General features: G+C 45.1%; 1 protein-coding gene and 1 long non-coding RNA gene across 6 annotated transcripts in view; one reads left to right on the forward strand and one right to left on the reverse strand.

The window, feature by feature from the left end:
* Positions 1-16731, reverse strand: part of LOC309332108 (ephrin type-B receptor 5) — a 163021-nt gene that overhangs the window by 134890 nt on the left and 11400 nt on the right. For 2 of the 4 annotated variants that reach the window (XM_081844905.1, XM_081844906.1), the window contains exon 4: positions 13779-13843. The gene's annotated coding sequence lies outside the window, so the exon portion shown is untranslated. Of the gene's footprint in view, positions 1-6104; positions 6253-7285; positions 7965-13778; positions 13844-16731 lie in introns of those variants that run through there. The other 2 variants (XM_081844903.1, XM_081844904.1) reach the window with 2 other exon arrangements.
* LOC309332627 overlaps positions 1-16731 on the forward strand; it is a 40203-nt gene that overhangs the window by 888 nt on the left and 22584 nt on the right. The gene's annotated exons all lie outside the window — the stretch shown is intronic.

Genomic DNA, 16731 nt, shown 5'->3' on the forward strand with positions numbered 1-16731 from the left:
CCTGGTGACCCATTCAAATATTTTATCATGTTGTGAGTTAAATTGCACCCACTTTCATTCATAGAAAAGAAAGAGAAATGTCTCCATAGTTGCATGCAAGAGAGAGATTTCAGTGCAGCACCCCAGCAAAAAACTACTCAGATCACACATGAAAGGAGTCAGTACATAGCAGCAGAATTTACTTCTGGCTTCTGGCTCACATGTCTAGATTGTGCCCTGCAGATGTTGTTGGTTTATAACTTCCATCATCCCTGGGGCTGATGGGAAGTGGAGTCCAAACTTCCCTAACCCTGGTGTACAGAAAAGACAGTTTCTCCTCCCCAACTGTACACAAGCTTGAGGGGGACTTACCAGAAGAATCTGGGGATAGAGGCACTGTGAGAAATAGGATGCTAAAGGTAAAGGGTAAAGGGACCCCTAACCACTAGGTCCAGTCGTGACCGACTCTGGGGTCATGGCGCTCAACTCGCTTTATTGGCCGAGGGAGCTGGCATTTGTCCGCAGACAGCTTCCGGGTCATGTGGCCAGCATGACTAAGCCACTTCTGGCGAACCAGAGCAGCACACGGAAGCGCCATTTACCTTCCTGCCAGAGCGGTACCTATTTATCTACTTGCACTTTGATGTGCTTTCGAACTGCTAGATTAGGAGCAGGGACCAAACAACGGGAGCTCACCCCGTCGCGGGGATTCGAATCTCCAACCTTCTGATCGGCAATTCCTAGGCTCTGTGGTTTAACCCACAGCGCCACCCGCGTCCCAATAGGATGCTAGACCACTATTATTAAACTTTGTACACCACCGTATACCAACCGGTCTCAAGGTGGTTCACAACATAAATTCACAATATGAAAACAAAAGACATAAAAATAAAAACAACAACCCAACAATCCCCCTCTACCCAACACGTTTTAAAATGGCATTGGATGTCAGTCAGCCAAAGGCTGGCTGAACAGGAACGTTTCCACCTGGCACCTAAAAGTATATAATGAAGGCGCCAGGCAAACCTCCCTGGAGAGAGCATTTCACAAATGGGGAATCACTGCAGTAAAGTAAAGTAAAGTAAAGTAAAGTAAAGTAAAGTAAAGTAAAGTAGTAAAATAAAATAAAATAAAATAAAATAAAATAAAATAAAATAAAATAAAATAAAATAAAATAAAATAAAATAAAATAAAATAAAATAAAATAAAATATTATTTATACCCCACCCATCTGGCTGGGTTTCCCTAGCCTCTCTGGGTGGCTCCCAACAGAAAATTAAAAACGCGATAAAAGATCAAACATTAAAAACTTCCCTAAACAGGGAAGCAATAAAGGAAAACTCCATAAAGATGTTTTACAGATGGCATTTAACACCAACCAAAATATGTAAAATGTATAAAACAAAATCAAACCTGTGTTGGAGGTGTAGCCAAATAGAGGAAACGCTTATACAAATGTGCTGGACATGCGATAAAATCAAAGGCTTCTGTGATGTGGTGTATGAGGGGTTAAAGAAAATGTTCCAGCAAAATTTTAAGAAGAAAACAGAAGCATTTTTATTGGGAATATTAGATACGGATATTGGAAAAGAAAATATTCCTTTACGCCACAGGAGCCCCAAGAACATTAATTGCCAAAAACTGGAAAAAAGAATTAATACCGATGAAAACAGAATGGCAAGACAAATTATTTGATTATATTGAATTGGCTAGATTAACAGAGGATATTGGGGGTCAGTCCAAGCAAAAATTTCAAAAAGAATGGGAAAAATACACAGAATATCTTAAAAACCAGTGCCTTTAAATTAATACTTCGACTTGTTTTGATTAACTTCTGTAAAATGAACTATGGGATAAAGAAGATGGAAACAGTTTACCAAAAAGGAAAACAGAACCATGCTGAGGATGAGGGAAGACAATGGGAACAGAAAAAAAGAACTGAAATATGGCATGCATATATATATATATATATATATATATATATATGCAGGTTTTGGTGTCCTCGGGTGTCTTCCCGTGTAAAAGTTGGGGTGTCTAGACGACGTTTCGACGAGGTCTCACTCGTCATCTTCAGGCTGGTGCTTTCGGCTTCTTGTTACTGGAACAGAGCAGGATCTCAGTGTTTGAGTCGTCTAGACACCCCAACTTTTACACGGGAAGACACCCGAGGACACCAAAACCTGCATTCCTGTACCCGTGAAAATCTACGAAAGCATATATATATATATATATATATATATATATATATATATATATCTGTACATTATTCTGATATTCTTTTTGTATTTGTATTTTTTAGTTTTTGTTTCTTTTTATTTATGTATAAATGTGTGTGTTTGTGTTGCAAAATTTAATTAATTTTTTAAAAATCAAACAAACTTCCCTAAACATCCTTGACATCTGATGGGAGGGCATTTCCCAGGGCGGGAGCTACTACCGAGAAGGCCCTCTGCGGGGGTTCCCTATAACCTCACTTCTCACATTGAGGGAACTGCCAGAAGGCCCTCGGAGCTGGACCTCAGTGTCTGGGCTGAACGATGGGGGTGGAAGTGCTCCTTCAGGTATGCAGGGCCAAGGCCGTTTAGGGTTTTAAAGGTCAGCACCAACACTTTGAATTGTGCTCGAAAGCATACTGTTCTTGTGTTGGTCCCCTCTGGACCCTCTTGTGAAGGAGACACATGAAGAAGGGCATCAGAAGATGATCACAGGGTTGGGGTAGGTTCTTATGGAAAGAGGCGGTCCTTATGGTATTGCGATCCTGAGCCATTTAAGGCTTTATTAGGTCAAAGCCAGCACTTTGAATTGGGCCCGGAAACTAAAGGCAGCCAGCGCAGTCTGACCAGGGTTAATCCCATATGCTTAAACCATCTTGCCCCATTGAGCAACCTGAATACTGCACTAGCTGAAGTTTCTGAACTGTCTAAAGACTAAATAGACTTTTGATCTCATCCAGCCAGGCTCTTTTTCATGGGCTTAACCTACCCATGAGGGACGCGGGTGGCGCTGTGGGTTAAACCACAGAGCCTAGGACTTGCCGATCAAAAGGTCGGCGGTTCGAATCCCCGCGACGGGGTGAGCTCCCGATGCTCGGTCCCAGCTCCTGCCAACCTAGCAGTTCAAAAGCACGTCAAAGTTTAAGTAGATAAATAGGTACCGCTCTGGCGGGAAGGTAAACAGCGTTTCTGTGCGCTGCTCTGGTTCGCCAGAAGCGGCTTGGTCATGCTGGCCACATGACCTGGAAGCTGTACGCCGGCTCCCTCGGCCAATAAAGCGAGATGAGCGCTGCAACCCCAGAGTCGGTCACGACTGAACCTAATGGTCAGGGGTCCCTTTACCTTTACCCTACCCATACCTTAGTAATATACTGAAATTAAGCAAAAGCATTGGAACAAAATGAGATATCTGGCTAGGCACTAGTAACGAGGAAAGGGTTACACTGGTTTGCATGCAGGAGACTGAAGTATGGTTCCATTGCAAAGAAGCAGTTCATCCTCCTGCCACACACGATAGCAGAAGCCCTGAATGGAAGACGCAGGGAGTGACAACATCGCTCCAACTTGGCAGCAAGACTGAGCTCAGCTGGAGTACTATGTCTGGCAGAGGCCCGTGATTTAAGGAGCACTGTTAAATACAACTCGGTTCAAGAGAAAGATCTAATCCATATGGCACAATCCCTACAAGGAAGTTCTCTTGCACAAGCCCCACTGGAATGAGACGGGAGGTGCGCAAGCACACAGGAATGCTCTTGCACAACTCCTGTTCACTGTTTCTTGCACAAGTCTTGTTCCCCTTACCCAATGGACTGCATCCCTGTTCAGTTCTGTTCCGTTAAAAGGAAGCTTGCACAAGAAAATGTCCAGGTGAGTTGCGCTCCCCAGGCTCATGCAGGGAAGAGCAAGTGCCACTTGGTTCTTCCAGCTCAGGTGCCCAAAAATACTGTGCTGTCAATTGCTGGTGCTTGGATCCTCATACAAACATAAGAACAGCCTGTTGTATTAGACCAATAGCCTATTTAAGTCCAGCATCCAGCAGCCAACCAGATGGCTGTGGGAAACCCACAAATAGCATTCAAGCACATTCAAGCATTCATCCCCTCTTGTGGTTTCCAGCAACTGGTATTCAGAAACACTGCTGCCTCCAACTGTGGAGGCAGAAGATTAGCCACCATGGCTATGTGGAAGCAGAATACAGCCATCGATAACCCTCTCCTCCATCAGCAGTGTTTGAAATTAGCCAGGCGCCAGGTGCATTTTGGCTATTGACCACTTTCAACCAAGTAATGATGTCTGGGTACCAGGATGGAGGTGAATGCCTGCAGATCACTGGATCCGGACTGTTTTCACACGCTAATACCCCATCCTGTAGAATTCTATCAGTTATATTTCATCTGCACCATCAGAATGAATTTCAGGAGCCAGAATGTTTTTTCTGTGCAGCCTGAGCAGGAGCAGTCACCATTAAGAAAAAGAGGTTGGAATAGGCCAATATATACTGTATATATGTGGACTGTCCCTAGATAAGGTGACTGTTCTTTAAGTTCTCAAAGCTCTTAACTTAGCTCAAGGTTGTCATCTGAACTAACCAGATGTTTAACTGAGAATCAATCACAGTCAGTACATCATTTGAAAAATAAGACTTTAGAGCCATCTTGCCCCAAAATGACAACTATACATTTCGTTTTGGCGACTGGAACCTTTGTTTAAGTAGTAATTGGGTGCCTAGCTTATATATCTGAGTTTCTAACACTGCCTCCATAAAATTGTCTAATCCATCTTTTAAAGCCATCACTGTCTCCTGAGTCAGGGAGTTCCATAGTGTAATAGTAGATATTTTTAAAGATACAAACAAATTGAGCTAATTCAGACAAGGGAAAGAGGGAAAGCAAGAAATAAAAACTGATATTATGAAAACCAAAGCATTTTTTTTTTTTTTTGAAGGGGAGAAAATTAAGAGAGGACATGCGAGCCATTTTCAAACATCTAAAAAGCTGCCAAAAAAACCAGGAGAACAATTGCCTCCAAGTCCCACTGATGGAGGGACAAGAAGTAACGTGTTCCAAGTTGCGGTTCCTCAGATTAAAGCTGGGCAACAGGAGGAAAAACTGGTACCTTTAACAACTGGGCGATGGAACAAGCTGCTGAAGAAAGTTGCCCAGTCGTGTCTGCCTTGGTTTGATGGGAGGAATTTTCGTAAGAGACACGAAGAACATCTACCTAAAGGGACGGTTTTAAGTCAATAGTCAGCCAAATTAGATTAATCTCAACAATGCATTCCAACTCTTGTAATTTCCCCAATTCTATGCACTAAGATCCAAAGACAGGGGGATTTTGAAGATGGAACAGTACAGCTAAGCCTCTGAATGGCAAGCGCGAATTGGCTGTCTTGCACAGAGGAGAGATGAGGAATGGAGCAGGGCATGTAATTGTATGTTCTGCACTACTGCATTTCAGGCTGCAATCTTACGCACACAGGCCTAGTTCACACAAACAGATTAGGTTGTTAAGCGGTTCCCAGACTGTATAAATTATGCAAATTCAAAGAGTTGAAAATGGGGGGGGGAGGAGAGAGAGAGAGAGGCATCGCTTCCCACGCTGTACATATAATTTATTTTGTCCCCCCCATTACCTTTGGCTCAAACAGACTTTGCAGGGTTCTGAAACAATATTAAAACCCATTTCCTCCAGCTGAAATTGGGATATGCCTGTATGCAACACAAGCCATAATCTCTCTTCAAACCACCTTCTACTCTCCAGATTAATATTACACCTTGTCTACCTGGTGTTATACCAAAAGCTTCCTGCAAAAAGCTCAAAGCAGCTGACATATGGTTCTGAGAGTCTTCCATTGACAGGTCCAGACCCTCTAAGCTTCAGCAGTAGACAAGGAAAACTGTTCAAAGCTGGAGCACAGCAAATCTCTCACGACAAGGAACAACAATGCTCTGGAATAAGTACTGTATTTTGCAATCTGCAATCCCAACACTGAGAACTGCGTGCCGAGACCAGACAAAGGATGTAACGGCTTTATTTCTTCCAATTCCCAGCTGAGTGGTGAGAGAAGGACTCCAACAGCCCCCCCCCCCGAAGTCCTGACCAAAAAAAGCATAGTAGGAAATCCAACTTTACCTTGGACTAACAAGTCCACATCTGTGCAGATTCCACTGAATTGGAAAAACCGTAGCAAAAGGAAAATTAAACCATTCCTTGCCCAGAGCCCCACATACTTAAGAGAAACGTCCTGGACCAGCCCAGCCAAGGGGAGCAGATTAGCTGAAACTGAAGAGAGCTTCTGACAAGTTTCATGTTTTGACTCGTGTTTCTAGAGGGGTTGTTCTTTCTGTCAGGCTGGGCAGAAACGCCAAGGCAAAGAGGGAAGGGGGAATTCCAGCAAGCTGCAGTTGCAAGTAACCCAGTTTCCTATATCCATTTGCTTTCTCTCTGTGTGTGTGTCAGCAGAAGGAAAAGCAGTCATAATGGGGGGGGCGTGGGGGGGGCTGGACAGAGAGAATAGCCTCCTCTTCTCAATACAGGTGCACTTGTGGGTTGCCTGAATGCATGCTAGGAAAAACCCAGGGCATGTGCAAATGTCCTTCGTCTCCAAGAGTTTAAGGGCAATTGCATCTTAATTTATTAATTCTTTTTAAAGTGTGCAGCCTTACATTTCCTATGAAGAGCGAAGGCGAGGTGATAGACTTGTCGCAAACCCTCCCATTCTCCTGCAGCCCTTAATGTACAAAGGGCAGTCTGCAAAGAGCCTTCCTTAGGGGTGCCTCTAAGCCTCCACTGCTTTCCCTGTTCCTTCCCAAGGCCCTTCTGTAAAAGAAACTAAATCTTCTGCCTTGCACACAAAGGAATACGCATGTTTAAACTATTCAATATTTATCCAAGAGGATGCAATTTCCACTCCACTTACAGATTTACTGTTGGGGGGGGCTGGGGGAGGGAAGCAAGGCATGGATCAACAGATGCTCTTCATAAAGCTTTCTAGCTACAGAAATGCACCCGGCAACAATAAGCAAACCCAGCAGAAAAAAGGGGTTGCTGCCTGTGTGCTGTGTGTGTGAAGCAGCCACTAGCCAGCTGTGCGGCGGTTTGAAATCATGACCTGATTTTTCAATTATGCCTCCACTCCTCCTTTATCCATCTGACACAAGAAAGGGGGGAGATCTGCAGGAAGGGAAGGGGAGGGGGGCAGGACACCAGCGGTGGGCCCAAGCCCTAGTGACACACTTCCAGTTTCTCTAAGACAGGGAAACCCAGCAGTTTGCCATGCACCTCTGCCCAGGAAAAAAAAATTAAGGACCAACCTGGCTGGCGCTCTCACAACGAGGATGCATTGAGTTGTGATGCTGATAAGATCCGGGAAAGGCTCTCCTTCGGTTGCTTTCCTCTTCTTTCTTTCTTTTTGCAGTTCCAAGACCGATGTAGTTATTTGTTTATTTCCCGCGGGGTCCCCGGGAAGGGCTCCATGTCCATTCAGCGCAGCCTTTGCACAGACGCTCCTCGAGCAGCAAGCATACCAGCCCGGGCAGCCTGTTGTCTGCGCTCCAGAAGCAGACAGACCTCGGGGAGAGTTTGCATAGCTCCCCTTCCTCTCTTCCCGGGAAGGTCTTCTCTTCTCCTTCCGCCTCCTTCTCGGGATCTTTCGCCTGGGATCTTGCAGCTAAGATCCTTTTTTTTTTTTTAACTAAGAGATCTCCTCCTTGCAAAAGCAGATCTCTTGTGCGCTTCTTCTTGGGACTTCTCGCGCGCGCGCGCTCCCCTTGCAAAAAAAAAAGGGGGCCTCGCGCAGCAGATCGGAGCTGGGTTGGGGGGCGGGTAGGCAAGGGAAAAGGGGGGGGGGCTCGCTTCTCCTCCGCAGCCTGTCTTGTGGGGGGGAGCTGCAGTCTCCGTGTTTGATCGCCGCCTCCTTCCCCCCCTCCCCAGCGCCCCACTCCAAGCAGACACCGGCGAGGGCAGCTGCCGTATTTCCCCCTCGCTTTGCACCGGCTCCGGCGGCCCCAAGCAGAGCAGCCGCGCGTACGGGAGGCGGAGCTGCACGCCGAGGCCCTGCCTTCCCCCGCTCCCCGCCAGCAGTGGGCTTAGGAGGACTCCAGAGATCATCCAGCCCACCCCCCTAGAGTGGAGAAAAACGCTCCTTGCGCCGAAGCTCGCCAGTGCTGCATTTCGAAAGAGAGAGAGAAGTGCTGGGACTTAAAGCTGCCCGGCAGAAAAGGACATGCCACCCATCAGAACATGCTGCACTTTAGCCCGGCATCGAAACGCTTTTTTTTCTCTCTCTCTCAGCCACAATACATTCCTAGTCTTCCAGTGTAGTCATGGTCTGCCTTACAGAGGCTCTGCAGATAGAAAAAAAGTTTTGAACATCTGTACACTGGTTATTATTAATAGTTCGGTGGGGAGGCAAAACACCTTCTGCCCATGCCCAGAGACAATCTCTTTAAGTGGCAAAGCTTTCAGACATTTTTTAAAAAAACTGTTAGGGGATTCCTCACGTGCCTTTAACCCAAGTTAGCCGTGTCGTATATTGAATGTTGACATATTACCACAACCTCAGTAAAGTTTCCATATTTGCAATACTAAAGGAAGAGGAAGATAGCCTTGCAATTTAATTTAAAAGCTGCCATGGGGCATAGCGGTGGTAGGGGGGCTGGGGGCAATTTCCCCTCCCCAAATCAATCAATAAAAATACTAAACTAAAAGTAGAAACTGTAGAAAGATTTTGACAGATTTTCTGAGCACTTGGGATCAAAAGCAAGTAATTTAATACAACTTGTTGAGACATTTTGTTCGGAATCTGCTAGATTGAGCCAGACAGAGGATGATGACCCCCCCATAAATCCTGGCTACCTGGCCCCCTCCCCAACAGCAACATAAATCCTGGCTACGCCCATGAAGCTGCCAATTCTTTCTGGAAGAAAAGCAGCCATTAATATTTTGCTGTGTATTCCATAATGCTGAAACACACCAGAAGCAAAATCTCCTGAAAATATGAATTTGCAACTAACTCAATTTGCATAGCTAAAGCGTCAGTGGGTTGATCTATGGATTAAACCTTGTGTTAGGGAGAAGGGATTGTGTGAGTTTTTCCTTTTCTGAGCCATGATCAGACACCTCAAGCATACCTTTATGCACCACTGCAGAAGTTTTGCCTAAAAGGCAAGTAAAAACAGACCAGGCTCCTGAACCATTAAATATCTGTGTAGAAGTGGCAATTCCAGCATTTGCATGATGACAAGGTGTACTTGCTGAAATTATATCTTCTACACTGCTAACTGTGGTGAAGGAGCCTTGTCCTCTCTTGCACCTGGCAACCCTACTGATACTCCTCACACAAGAAAATCAAAGCTGCAATTTCATTAAAAAGGTACTTTTCCATACAGCTTAGAAACCAAATACTTTTTTTTTTTTCATTTTCAATCCACAAATCAGCACGTTGCCCAGTGTATCAAACAAAGATCGTTAAACTTTTCTCAGAATATGTCAACTGAAGAGTCTCATGTGCTATAATTGCTAGATCCTGTTTGGAAAAACCAAAAATGGGAAGGGAGAGCTGACATTCTGCTTGCCAGTGCACAAAAGACAAACATACATAAGGAAAGGAAGAAAACAGCTGGCAGAAGAGTTGCAGAGAAAAATTTAAATACACACATTCACCCTAGGGCATCTCTGCACCAAATTACCACCATCCCTACCGGCCAAGAGGTTTGTCCTCAAGTCTAACAAAAGCAGCCATATGGGTTTTGTTATATGCGTTTTAAGTACATACAGAGCGTATGCTCCAGGATTAGCTACCAATTGGTTCTACTGCAGCAAGGTGTACACATAGTGAGAAAACAGGCAGGTGGAGGGGCTTGAGAACCTGGGAAGGCAGCCCATCTAGGAGAAGGAAAACTCTGATCCTAAACTTCTGCTGCTGCCTTGTGGGATTTCTTCGGGAGAAGGAACGGCCAAGGAGTAAATCCTATACAAATCCAGATTGGGCCTAAGATGGTTGGATGGTGCTTTGTAGGCCTCCTTCCAGCATTCTTGCAGCCTAGCTGCTGCCAAATCTGTTTTTCTGCTTTCCTTTGTACCATGTCAGCAAGGCCAAGAGGGAAGAGGTCTTGTCGTCTGGGCACCCCAGGACCTCCATACACACTGCCAAACGTATTAAATAGGGACTGCAAGGAGGATGCTGCATAAGGGATTGCATAAGTACGTTTCTGAGCACAATTCAAAGTGTTGGTGCTGACCTTTTAGCCCTAAACGGTCTAGTATACCTGAAGGAGCGTCTCCACCTCCATCGTTCTGCCCAGACACTGAGGTCCAGCACCAAGGGCCTTCTGGCAGTTCCCTCTCTGCGAGAAGCCAAGTTACAGGGAACCAGGCAGAGGGCCTTCTCGGTAGTGGCATCTGCCCTGTGGAACGCCCTCCCACCAGATGTCAAAGAGAAAAATAACTACCAAACTTTTAGAAGACATCTAAAGGCAGCCCTGTTTAGGGAAGCTTTTAATGTTTAATAGGTTATTGTATTTTAGTGTTTTGTTGGAAGCCGCCCAGAGTGGCTGGGGGGACCCAGCCAGATGGGTGGGGTATAATAATAATAATAATAATAATAATAATAATAATAATAATTATTATTATTATTATTATTAAAAGGATGCCCAACAATGGAACGAGGAAGCTAGAGAGGCAGTAATGACCAATGGGTGTCACACAGCAGCTACAGCCAGCAATTTTATTTTTATACATTCCAGCTTTCCTCAAAGCGTCTTCCCCCATTTATTCCTCACAACGAAGGAGAGAGAGTGATTAGGCCAAGGCCACCCTGTGAGCTCACAAGGGGTTACAGCTAGAGGGGGATAGGCAATCTTCAGCTCTCAACCTAACGCTGTGCACACATTTAAAGCACTTTTGTCACGGATTTTGCTACCTCAGATAATTCTGGACACTGTAACCCCTCACACAGAGACAATTCCCAGAAACTGCTAACAAACTACAGTGCCCAGAATTCTTTGAGGGAGCAAACTCCGTGACAAATGTGCTGTAGAAGTATAGTCACACAGGTGGCAACGGGGGGCGGGGACTGAAAAGGAAAGGGTGGCAGAAAGGGGGAAAGGGGGTCACCCTTTGGCTCTGGTCTCACCCACCTCTGGCTTCAACCTCCACCCATCAATGGCATGCGGCCTCTGACAGATTAGCCTTGAGGGAATACAGGGGGGGAAAGAAAGATCATTCCCTTGTTCTGCAAGAAAACCCACAGACCTGACCGTGGCATTGAGTCAGAAATATAGTGCTCCCTGCCTCTGCATTGCAACTCAGTAAAGCCATCCCAAGGCAAACTCCTTGTTCTCAAGGCAATAGAGGGTATTTTAGTCTAGTCTAGTCCAGGGTACCTTCAGGATTCCAGTGCACCGTAGAAAAGTGTAAAAGCAATTCCGAAAGCATTAAATTAAAATATATTTAAACAAACAACAAAATATAGAGCAAGCTAAAACTAAAAGATTAAAAAGAGCTCTGGCTAAGTAGTATGTGGTTAGAATGTTAAGACTAGTACAAATTCCTACGCAGCACGAAGTTCATTGGGTGAACTTGAACCAGCCATTATCTCTCAGCCTAGACTACCTTGCAGGGTTGTAAGCATTGCACTCTATCTAGGAAAAGAGGTGCTGGAATTCCCCATGAACGTCTCCCTTGTTCTCTTATACTGTAATGGTAATGGCACCCACCTGAGAGGTGCTGGAACTGAGTGCCAGCGAGTTCCAGCTGAAATAAAGTCCTGGTTGTTAGGACAATAAAATGGGGAGGTGGATAACCATTCTTTCAATCCTTCAAGGAAAGGTGGGATATAAATATAATGAGAAATAAACAATGCCAGTGCAAATATAAGTGTCTTAACACCGGCACCCAAAAAAGTGTGATGTGCAGTATTGTAGACATAATCCAGATCCCAGTGCCACAAGCAGAATTTAAGAAACAAAGTCTACATAGGCCAGGAAGATGATATTTAAAAAGAATACAGGTGAATCTTCAAGTCAGTTCAGCTAATTTTGTTCCCACCAGCTCCAATTGGACAAAGCTGATTTAAAATCTAAGTACTGTATACAAAGAGCACTTGTTTTCTGGATCTGGTGGAAGTTCATTGAAATTAAGAGTTGTCAAATCCCAGTACTGTATTTCTTTAAAAAGCCCCCAGACTGAAGCTTGCGAGCTCCTGCGCTTCTGGGAGATTAATTTGTGTCTTTTGCAATTGGTTGTTTTGACATTCATAGAACAGAGGCCAAAGTAGCACAGCGTGGCAGAAGGTATAGCTACTTAAATAAGGGAGGGTGGCAGAGAAAATGTGACATTGATTGTCTAAGAGAAATATGTTGACAGTCCCTTTTCGATCCCGGTGCATGGAACTCTCCCAGAGTAATCAACACTTGGAATTAGACTGTGAGAATTTTGCTTTACAAGACTCTGTTTCAAAAGGACCAGTGGAAGATACAAATAGCAACTTCACACGATTATTAACATGGGATACAATCCACCGGGACCTTCTTTTGCACAAGCTGCTCTGCCATCAAAAGGAGCTGCCCAATAGTTTGTGGTGGTATCAACAAGCAGAAGGAACATTTGGGGTGAACTTGGCCGATAGCTGATGTTTTCCAAATAAGGGTCCAATTCATCTAGTGCTTTAGGTATATTTCAGAGTTAAGATACGACTTGCAAAACAGTTCTGCTACTACAATACAAGGCTGAATCTACACAGATATAAAAAAAGAAAACACTGTGGAAATGCTTTTTTTAAAAAAGTTTTAAAATATATATGGAATTTGCCATTAGCTCATCAGCACCATCTAGTGTTTCATTTGTACAATACACTTAAAACACACTTAAAATGTTATATTTGCAGCTCTGAGTCCCAGGTCTGCATCTCTACACACTGATGGACCCATCCTGAGAACCAAGCTGTACATGCAGAAACATCAAATGCTGCTACCGTTCTTGGACTGTGCCATGTATAATAGAGAATTATATTTGAACAATCCACACACATCAAGCTCTTTTGCCTAACGAAAAAGCTAACATATCTGGGGAAAGGGTTCTGGCCAGCTGCCTCTCAGTTGTGCTAGTTTTCAACATGTGGGGAAGTTTTCTTCCAAACATGGGCAAGCATTGGGACCATGTGAAGCCGAACAATCCCAGGTGAACTGTATCACTTTTTCTATCTGAAAGTCTAGCTCCATTACCAAAGATAGTGAGGGCCAGATGTGCTAGCTGGAGAATTTCACTACAGAGGGTTGCCTTCCAGCACAGGACCAAGATGCTGATCATATGTGAGAGTGTTTTGTTTTTGTATTTCAATGGGTGGACAAGTCTGGTGTAGGTCTCTGTAGCACTTCATGTATTACAGAGGAGGAAGAAACATGCATTTCAGCAATGGGTTAAACATGACTCTTAACACACTCTAAATATTTATTTGGGATCTGTGACCAGCTGAAGCTTCTGGGCATTGTTTTTATTGAGTGCAAATAGTATGACTGACCCACAGTGCAAAGGCAGGAATCTGTCCTTTCTGTAACATGTAAAGCATTTGTCAGGCGTTTTCACACCCAACGCAAGAAGGCAGAGTGACATCAGTCCCAACACATTTTAAACACAGCAAATGTAATAAAATGGAGGCCGGAAGCAACAGTCTGAAGCAACTGTTTCATGTCACTGGATATTAATGCCAGCTCTGCAACAGACGCGCACGTATGCCACTTAGAGATTTTTAAATATTAAGTTTAGACAGCGCTATTTTCCTAGCAAAAAAGAAGTGCTGAAACTCACTGTGAACACCTCCCTCGTTCTTTTATCATGGCAATGGCGTCCACCTGAGTTATAGCGGGTTCTGGCTGAAGAAAAAGAAAAAAGCCCTGGATTTAGAAATGTTTCTGAATAAATAAAATGTTGACGGTTGAACAGCTGCCTCCACAACCCAATGTAGGTCTTAACACTAGCTGCAGGTAGCCCGGCTTTTAAAAATCCTAACAAAGCCCTTAATATCTCCGTCTCTCTGTCATTGTCATTGTATCTGTCTCTCTCATACACAAACACACAAGTACAAATCTGCCTCTTCTTCCCTAATAGGAAGAAAGCACAACTGCACACCTGCTCACATTCCCCTCTCACTATCCTGCATTTCACATTCCCTACTCCCCATGAGACTTTTGCAGGGCATTTCAAGTTATGCATACAAAAGAAGATGCCATATAATCGCAAGAATACATTTTTCTATGTGGTGGAGTCTGTAAGTTTCCACAGAACTGAATGTAAACTGGGGAGGGGGGGAGATCTGCCAACTCTTTTACTATTACCAATTTTAATTTAAACAACCACCTAAAGTTCAAGATCAGTTTGACTACAATTAAGATAGGAAATCCATATTCAAACCTCTGGTTGTGATATCTCTGGTTGCGAATGGGATCTGTTCCGGAGGCCCGTTCGCAACATGAAAAGAACGCAACCAGCAGCGGCACGTCTGCGCATACGCGGGTTGCTATTCGCCGCTTCTGCACATGCGTGTGACGTCATGCGAGCGGCAAAACCCGGGAGTAACCCTTTCCAGTACTTCCGGGTCGCCGCGGGACGTAACCTGAAAGAACGTAACATGAAGCGGACGTAACATGAGGTATGACTGTATCTCAAGGGCTGTCACATGGAAGAGGGAACAAGCTCGTCTTCTCCTACTCTGGAGAGTAAGCCTTGAACCAACAGCTTCAAGCTGTAAGAAAGGGGATTCTGACTAAACATCAGGAAGAACTTTTTGTTTGGCGGTGGAACAGACTCTCTCGGGAGGTGGTGGACTCTCCTTCCTTTTAAGCAAAGGTTGGATGGCCATCCGTCATGGATGCTTTAGTTGAGATTCCCGTATTGCAGGGGGTTGGACTAGATGACCCTTGGGTCCCTTCCAACTCTATGATTCTATGATTCTATGATGACTATAGCAAATACTTTGAAGCTGGGCACCAGGCTGCGCCCCCTTGACCTGTCCTCCAAATGGCCACATTCCACACACTAGCCAATCAACCTGGCTCTGCCCAGTTCTGGCCCACACCCCTCTGGCATTTTTGCTAAACCCCAGGTTGGCAACCCTAACGTAAGCACTGCAGATTCCAAAGGCTTCCGCAGCAGCCCCAGACACTTAATCCCCCCTCGGTGGGGTTTTCAGCCACAGGCATTTATACTATAAACTCCCTGCACACCGCCCTCGCGGCTGGATAGCCTGACACATATTAAACAGGGTCTGATTCTGACAGCTGCTTCACACAAAAGGAACCGGGCGAGTTCTTTGTAATAAAAAAAATAATAGAGCTGTAGGCATTCAGGCCTTCTCAGGATCAGTGCTTTGATTCAGTATGTGTAGTAAATTTCTTCACGTCTCATTCCCCCTTTTCTGCTCCATCTTTTTGCTACAAAGAGGAGCAGCTGACCCATACAGAGGAGCAGCCGTGGGGCTTCACCACTCTGCACCAGGGGTAGGGAAATGGGATGTGGATGCTTCGCTCAGAATGGCTAGAGCAACGTTCCCCCCCCCTTCTGTGGAAATGGAGCGGCCCGTGGTCCCCCCCTCTGCCCTCCCTCTGCTCAGAATAAAAGCAAAGGCTGAAAGACCCACTGCTTTGAATGAAGTTTGGGCAAAGTTCCTGTAGCCACAGATGTACACATATGCAGCAGCAAGAGCCAGACCCGCTGCCTCAAATCCCTGTGCTATCAGGGCAGGAGATGCGGGGAAGGGGAGGGGAGGGGGAGGGGGCTCCCTCATATGGATTTTGTTTCAAGGCTCTGCTGAATGTCTCCATTTATTCTGCCACAGGATTTTGCTGCGCACGCATTTTTAATGAGGGCTTTTGCTGCCGCCACTGCAAACTTGCAAGAGCACCCTACTGAAAACAAAAGTTCAGATGGGAATACAAAGCGGCAGCTCCCAAAACACTGCCAGCACCACCACATGAACAATAGGCTCATATAATCGCAATTTTCCAGTTGCCCCCCCCCACCACCTTCAGACAGAGAAAGTCCTGCTTTTCAGGTTCCTGCCCCTCACGAAATCCCCATTCCTGTTTGGCCATTTGGATGAAGCATCAGCCTGCTTTGAAATTTCTTCTTTTTGTGCGCTCTAAAATCCTCCCCCTGCCCAGGTTTCAACATCTTCCCCTTCCATCTCTATAATTTAGTTTGGGCAGGGTGGGGTTCCTGCGCATATATGTAACTGCATGTACAGGGGCACAAAATGCACTGTTCCTCTTGCAGCTCGCCCCTTCAGGTGGTAGCTGTGGCTGAACGTGTTCAAAGTTGCAGGAGGCTTTTCTTTAATATGCCAGATTCACTGAAGGGTTTAAGATTCTATTAAATGCAACATGTTTGTGTGTTGTTGTGGCCTGGAGGGGTGAGATAGAAAAATAGTTATTGTCAGTTTACTAACACACCCTGTTTCAGAAGCCAGCAACGGACAGACTTTTGTGGAGCAACGCAACGCAACCTAGAGCTGATGCAGGAAAGCTTTCAACAAATGTGCCCGTGATGGTTTGAGAAAGTACACAAGCACCTCTCTTTCTCTCTTTGTCATTTGAGAAATGGTGGACGGTATGAGCCTGCACAGGCCTATTTTTGCTTTGGAGCGGAGCAATTGTGGGGGGGGGGGAGCAGGGAACGCACCTCTGAGCTGGCAAAGTCAGGCCTGTGGTGTTGAGATACATAAAGAAACGAAAGATGGAAAATTCAAACTAAAATGCACAAAGAA

The sequence above is a fragment of the Podarcis erhardii genome (genome assembly GCF_964252035.2).
Source record: "Podarcis erhardii genome assembly, chromosome: 17".
Classification (NCBI taxonomy): Eukaryota; Metazoa; Chordata; class Lepidosauria; order Squamata; family Lacertidae; genus Podarcis; species Podarcis erhardii.